Source organism: Schistocerca cancellata, chromosome 12 (genome assembly GCF_023864275.1).
Source record: "Schistocerca cancellata isolate TAMUIC-IGC-003103 chromosome 12, iqSchCanc2.1, whole genome shotgun sequence".
Lineage (NCBI taxonomy): Eukaryota > Metazoa > Arthropoda > Insecta > Orthoptera > Acrididae > Schistocerca > Schistocerca cancellata.
Genome location: NC_064637.1, coordinates 74,944,304 through 74,951,181, shown reverse-complemented (window position 1 = coordinate 74,951,181; position 6,878 = coordinate 74,944,304). Strand labels below are relative to the sequence as shown.

Genomic DNA, 6,878 nt, shown 5'->3' with positions numbered 1-6,878 from the left:
ACTGATGACCTTAGCAGTTAAGTCCAATAAAATTTCACACACATCTGAACATTTTCTTCGAATGCGTTGTTTGGTGGAGACGCCAGGTAGATTATTCTCTCGACGTACGATGATGTCAAACAGAGAAACTGGGATACACTACCTCTGCACAAGGTGTTCCCAAGCCCCATACGCGAGAATTTTTTATTATTTAAATTTTAGGAAGAGACCGCCTTTTTGTTAGTTGCCTTTCAGCTGATATGGCAACAATCGACCGTTTCATGCCAGAATTGTGCGAATCGTGGACAGCAAAGTCGACCGCCCGCCAAACCACGCCCTGCCACCATCTGACTTGTGAAACTGCTCACGTCTCTTTTTTCCGTTCCGAATCGCCGCCTAGAGCTGACGCTAAGGCTTAGATCAGAGGCAGTCAAAAAAACGTTTTTGCTAAAGAGCCAATAAAGTTATTTACAGTTTCCAGTGTCATCTGTGCTGTACGTTGTGTTGTAGTACAACAGTCTTAATATAATGTCATATTCCTTGCTTCAAACAAATGTTACATTTGAAAACAGCCGTCTCTGTAATGCGCATTTACGAATCCATGTTACTTCCGTGTCAAAATAAACCATACCAACTGGAGTTGTAAAACTACTATAGGCTATCGTATACTACCACAAGTAAGACTTGACAAGGGTAGTTTTCCTAGTAACGATGGCCAAATATGGTCATACCTAAGTTACCTGTACGTTAGGTGTGTTGCATACCGATCGTCGGTTACCTCATAGCGATCGCTTTCTTACATATGTGATCAATGTCTCACTAGATTCCCCTAAAAGCTGGAAGCAATGAACCATATAGAAACTGAGTGAGGATGGACAGGTAAAGTACGGAACATTTTTGTTCTACATAGTTAGCCTTTTGTTTTATTCCAAAATTGTTAATTTGTGACGTAAAATAGACGGATGTTGTAGTAAAAACAAAGAAAACTAGACATATTTATCATACAGCGCTAGGTAACGCAATTTACAAAAAAAGGTAAAATAAAAAAAAAACGAAAACAAAAATTATCAAACATCGCTTCAGTACTTCGATTCTGTTATTCAAATACAACGTCGCTGATAACCGCGCAGTTGAGCGCCCCACAAACCAAACATCATCAAAAACAACGTTCGCATTTGTCAGTAATAACAGGAAACTCTTGTCTTATCATCACGACGAACGTTCTACTGAATACGAAGTAACAACAGTAGTCATATATATTTTTATGTTTGTGCATGAAAACCAAAAGTAATTGCTTTGATCACAGAAATGCGCAGAAATTACATCAACTAATTTTTATTATTTATAAAATGCAGTGTATGTTCTGTAAGGATATAATATACACAATCGATTAACACTGAATGATATGCTGTTCCAATTATGTGCGGAAGAAACAGCCAAAAGAAAGAAAAAAGGTCGTCCGTCGTCTGCTCCCATTTTCTCTCTTACATAATCATTCATGTTTATTTCCCTCTACCGGTAATATTGCCATTTATTAAGCCATTTATGTAGTGTACCAAAACTACCGAATTGTAGTTTCGGTAGAGCGCAACCGCTGATCCGTACTGACATCTGTGAGTTGTCAGTTACGGGAGACAATCAGTGAAACATTTCCTCTCTCAAGTTCGTTAACTGCGCATTAGCTGCACTACTTACCCCTCTGCCCGTGAGGTAAGCGACCAGCTTTACTTAGCTCACGGCCAAGTTCACCAACGTCAGTTAAAATTAAGTACATCTTAAAATATTACTGTCTCTCTCAGTATTTTTGTTTCTTACTGAGCAAAAAACTACACTCGTATGAAGTTCTTACCGTTAACTGTCATTTTTGGATTCGGCTGTTAGTTGCTAAAAGCATACCATTATAAAATGTAATGTAGATTCTCAGAGCAGACGATACTTGATTTCGCCCGTGTGCGACGACCACTGGCGTAGTATATTTACCTTTGCATTTTCCTTCTCCTTCGTAATGGGTCTGCGGATACTGGAGCTACACTCTTGTCCCCCTGAAAATCCTCAGTATGCAATTCTCCCTCCCCCCCCCCCCCCCCTCCCAATCCGATAGATCCCCTCTCCTAAATCAACCAAGCAATGAGCAAACAAACCTATGTGGTTTCCTTTTTCTGAATCTGAGTACAGTATTTTAATTACAAGACCACACCACTTCCCAATCCTGATTACACATCCAGGTGAGTGTATACTGCCCAAAGTGGTGTTTTGGTAACTTCTCCCATAATCCCATTTTCCTCACAGGTTTAAAAATCCATATCATGTCACGCCATAACAACAATCCACGGCATGCATGTAGATTCCTTAGCCTGTAAGCTGTGTAAAAACGTATTTGTCATAAACATGATTATCAAAATAGTGCTTATCGTTCATTATTCACATCAAATTTGAACTATGTGGTACAAGTATGGAGTGCAACAATTCTGACCGACACCACAGAAAAAGGTATGACTATTTTTGGTGCTAAACCTAGAGAATCATGTGAAACTTTTTTCCAAAGTTAGATGTACTTGTATTAAAAGTAACACCATGTATATGGTGCCTGTTCTTTTGTATATGAGCAAAAGAACAGACACCACATATATAATTATGTTCAGGATGACCAATTGATCACTTCAGTTCGGATGCACACCATGCTGAAGTCTTACAGGAATCTGAAAATTCCATGAGTAATGAAGATAATGGGCACGAGGCACTACATCAGTAGTGTGTGGATAAGTTGAGAATTTGGGTCTGATGGGAGGCGTGCTAGGGTAGTCCGTTCAGTTGCAATGACGACTGTGTCCGGATGGCGCTGGCGCAGTGGCCAGCGCATTTGCCTGGTAAGCAGGAGACATGGGTTCTAATCCCAGACCAGCACTAATACTCAGCTCCCCCCATTGATTTACATCAGTGCCTACTGGCAGCTAATGCCATTAATTCCTTGGTGTCTTACAAGTATTGCTTGTGTAAGCAATAAATTCAAACTTAAAGCGTGTCCAACAACAGCCTACTACGAGACAAAAATTTAGATGCCATTTATATAGCTTTATATGAAAAAAAATGCACTTCATACTGGGCATTGAGCACTTACAGTGGAATAAGTTTGAACATTAAATATACAATTAAGAATGATTTTGACAGTGAAGTTTTTACAATTTAATTCCATACCTTTTAGAAATATCCTCAAGTATTAATGTCAATCATGTATATTTCGAATACTTTAGCTATCTTGTAAAATGGGTGTTTGAGTAATGAATCATACACTTCAACTTCGAAAATACTATAGGGCAATGTCTGAGCACGTACTGTAAGTTTACTAAAAAGTTTTAAGCATGTTGTTTTGTGTGAGTTTGCAGCCTTTCTGAGTCTGTGTCTTAGTGTATCAAGTGTGGGTCTGAAGTCTTTTTAAGTCTGTGTCTGCAGTTAACGATCTGCCTAACCATGTGTCTGTACCTCTGGTACTGTGAAGGTGTATCATCTCTTTGATGATGGATTCATGTTTGTCATTTTTAACATAGAGCAACACTGTGTATATGCATAGATTAACAATAGTTTATATCTGGAGCTTGATAAAAATGGGATGGAAGTGTTCCTTAGTTGTAACTTTGCTTATTATTCTGATTACTTTTTTGAATTTTTATAATTTCACTGACACTGCTGGAGTGCCCCCATAGCAGTATGCCATAGGATATGTGCAATTGAAATAGGCCAAAATATGCAGCCTCCAGATACTCACCAGTGATTACGTCCATCAGTTTCCACATGAGATAGCCTACTCTTGTTATTCTCTTGCAGACATGGCTTATATGTTCCTCCCACTTTATTTTCGAGTCACTGTGAAAGCATAACAGCTTTATTGATTTACTTTCCCCAGCTGTAGCCAGATCCAGAATTAGTTATTGTGTTTTATCGGGATTGTATATGAGTTCACTGGGGAAAAAAAAAACTAATTCATTGCTGGTTCTAATTTTTCCTGTGTTGCCACATGGAGTTCTGTCATGCCATGGTGCATGCAGAGCAGTGTTGTGTCATCTGCGTAACACACCATGGAATCTACTCCTACATGGTTAGGCAGATCGTTAACTGCAGTGATGAACAGAAAGGGACCTAGAACAGAGTGCTGTGCACTCCTGTCCAAACTTGTTTCAAAGAAGATCACCTGTTCTTCACTAATACAAACTGCTTTCTGTTGCTTAGATATGACTAGATTACATCTAAAGATGGGTTGTGTATGCCGTAATATGCCAGTTTTGTAATTAGGGTGCTAAACGGTATACAGTTTAAAGCTTTGCTGAGTTCACGAAATACAACTGATACTAGATCCTTATGTTCAAATGCAGTTAACACCTGGCCAACACCTACAGTGATGGCAGTAGTGGTACTTTTGCCTGTTGGAATCCAGACGGTCTGTTCCAAAATAGCTATTTAGCTGGTTGAACATCAGATTCTCAGAAACTTTAGAGAAAATTGAGCCAATAGAAATTAGTGGGTAGCTTTGGGGCAGATGCTTATCTCCCTTTTTAAAGATTGGTATGACTTCAGCAATTTTGAGCGCATCATGGACAACTGCAGGTTCTAAACACACACTGAAGATGATAGAAAGAGGTGGAAAGTTTGGAGAACCAATAATAGTCCATACTTCTGGAGTTTGAGAATCCTGACAAGCTTTTATAATATCCTTGGTGCTGACTGCATTCCAGTGGAAGGTGGCTCAGCACCAAAAAGATCTAAAGCATAAGTGCCATTTTGTTTAATTTTGTCTTTCAGCTTGCTCACAGAAGTTATAAAGTACCATAATCATTTACTTCCTCGTGGTCCAGTGCTGCATCTTGTGTGTGGTTTTGGGACTTTTCTTCTCTGATTATATCCCAAGCTGCTTTACATTTGTTGGGAGCACATTAATGTAATGTTCACATGCTAGTTTTTTGCCTGGGGTCATTTTGTCTTTGTAGTTCTCTTTACATTGTAAATAAGCTCTATATGAGATGTCATCCAGATCAGACTCTTGTTTACAAGAATTTTTATGTGTTCTGTACAGTCTCAGCATATCTTTCCTAATATGAGCCAGCTCATCTGTATACTATTTGAGCTGCTGCTTTTTCTGTTTATACTTACGTCTAATTTTAATTAATGACGAACGAGAGTACCATATTTGAGTGAGTGTTCTCAATAAAATAATCAAACACTGTTTCCCCAGCGACCTTACCAGGTTGTGTGTTGTGTAGAAAGTCCTAGCTAACATCAGCTTTCTGGCCTCTTATCCATGTAGCATTAGGCTTGATTCTGGCTGATGCGTCTGACCACAGATAAAAGCAGAATGTTAAAATTTAGGGCTCGTGGTCGGCTAGTGCATCACTAACAAGTCTGACATCACACATATCTCTAGTAAAATTAACTATGCTACTGTCCAAGCAGGCATAAATCCATGTGGGAGCTTTGAAAGGGCTCATTAACCGATCGAGAATTTTGCTGTCTCATATAACCTTGGGATCCAGACTCACGGTTTACATTTGTTCCTGTCGAGTCACTCTGGTGCAGACCATTTGTCTCAAGGTAACTCAGCAGTTTCTTAATTGTATGATTTCTAAGTAATGTCGGTATATACAATGTGGTAGTGTATATATTGAATCTTGATTGATTCACCCTTCCTATCAAGTTATGAAGCAGCTTCTAAACCTACAGAACATAAACCTTACTCAAATAAATAATGTAGCTTAAGGAACAGAAAAAAAAGTCTTTCGTCAATGAAGAATAAGACACAAATGTTATAACAAAAGGAAACCTGGTGCAGTGGAAATACTTATGACAACCACCAATGGCGTTCTTCAAGCACTCGTGTAGGCATTACAGTTTCTAATTCAGATCGAGCGCGCAAAAATACAGTGGCAATGGCTGCCAAGGCTAGCCTCCTGAATCAGCTGTTGAGTTTTTTTTATTTGCGCCCAGAATGCTGAGATCCCCCACTACTGACGCACTTGGCTAGTGCGCGTCTTTGTTCGAGCTGTTTACGCAGTGTGATAGCATTCCTAGCGCGAGTTTCGGAGAGGAAAGTTGACGGTACTGGAACAGCTCAGTAGAAAGTGAGTACATTTCCTCAGGGTCAACGATTGTTGCATAGTTCAAGCAGTGAAATGAAACCCTGATTTGTTGACAAAACCGCGCAAGTGGACATAGCCGATGTCTAACGAATATGTGACTATACATAAATTACAGATTTTCGCATTCGTCGTCTTTTAAAAAAATTCCATGTATTTGAATCGAGTACCGAGAGAACTAAGAAATCTGTCAGTTCAGTATTACCTTTACGCAAAAAGTTAACAGAATGATGATCTTGCTGAAATATTTATATTTACGTTTACTTGTGGATAAGGCTCACATGGCATATCATGACAGGCTTTAGAAATGATTTAACAGATAGGCTTTTGAAAAGTTTTGATTATGATATAATGTTATCGCGCTTCTGAATGCAATTTGGCCGATATTTTTCCCTTCGTTGTATCGCCACTATTGCATCTCATCACGAATATCGAAAACTACCATTCTTTTTAAGTAGCCCACGAACTTAAGAATCAGTATAGGTATAACAGTTAAACATTTGGTAAGGGCTACTCTCGGACTGATTCCATTCACAGAAAGTAGTTTCATCTCACGTCTTTACTTGAAATCGTTAATCGTTCTTTAATACTTTTGAACTGAGGTAAGCCAGTTAGCATGTGTGCAGGCTCCATCTGGTTGCAGTATGTAGCCTCATTAATTTCATCTCCCAATTACACTAAGCTAGTATCCCAAGCTATGTTTTATAGTCCTGTAAATAATCTGTTCTGCATCTTATCCTCAGTTCCTTAGCTTGACATGGGAATTGGGATCTACTG

General features: G+C 39.0%; 1 protein-coding gene across 2 annotated transcripts in view; it reads left to right on the top strand.

The window, feature by feature from the left end:
- Positions 1–1,548: 1,548 nt before the first annotated feature.
- The window catches only part of LOC126109767 (protein CREG1), a 49,727-nt gene continuing 44,397 nt past the window's right edge, over positions 1,549–6,878 (top strand). The window contains exon 1 of one of the 2 annotated variants that reach the window (XM_049914822.1): positions 1,549–1,689. The gene's annotated coding sequence lies outside the window, so the exon portion shown is untranslated. Of the gene's footprint in view, positions 1,690–5,932; positions 6,087–6,878 lie in introns of those variants that run through there. The other variant, XM_049914821.1, reaches the window with a different exon arrangement.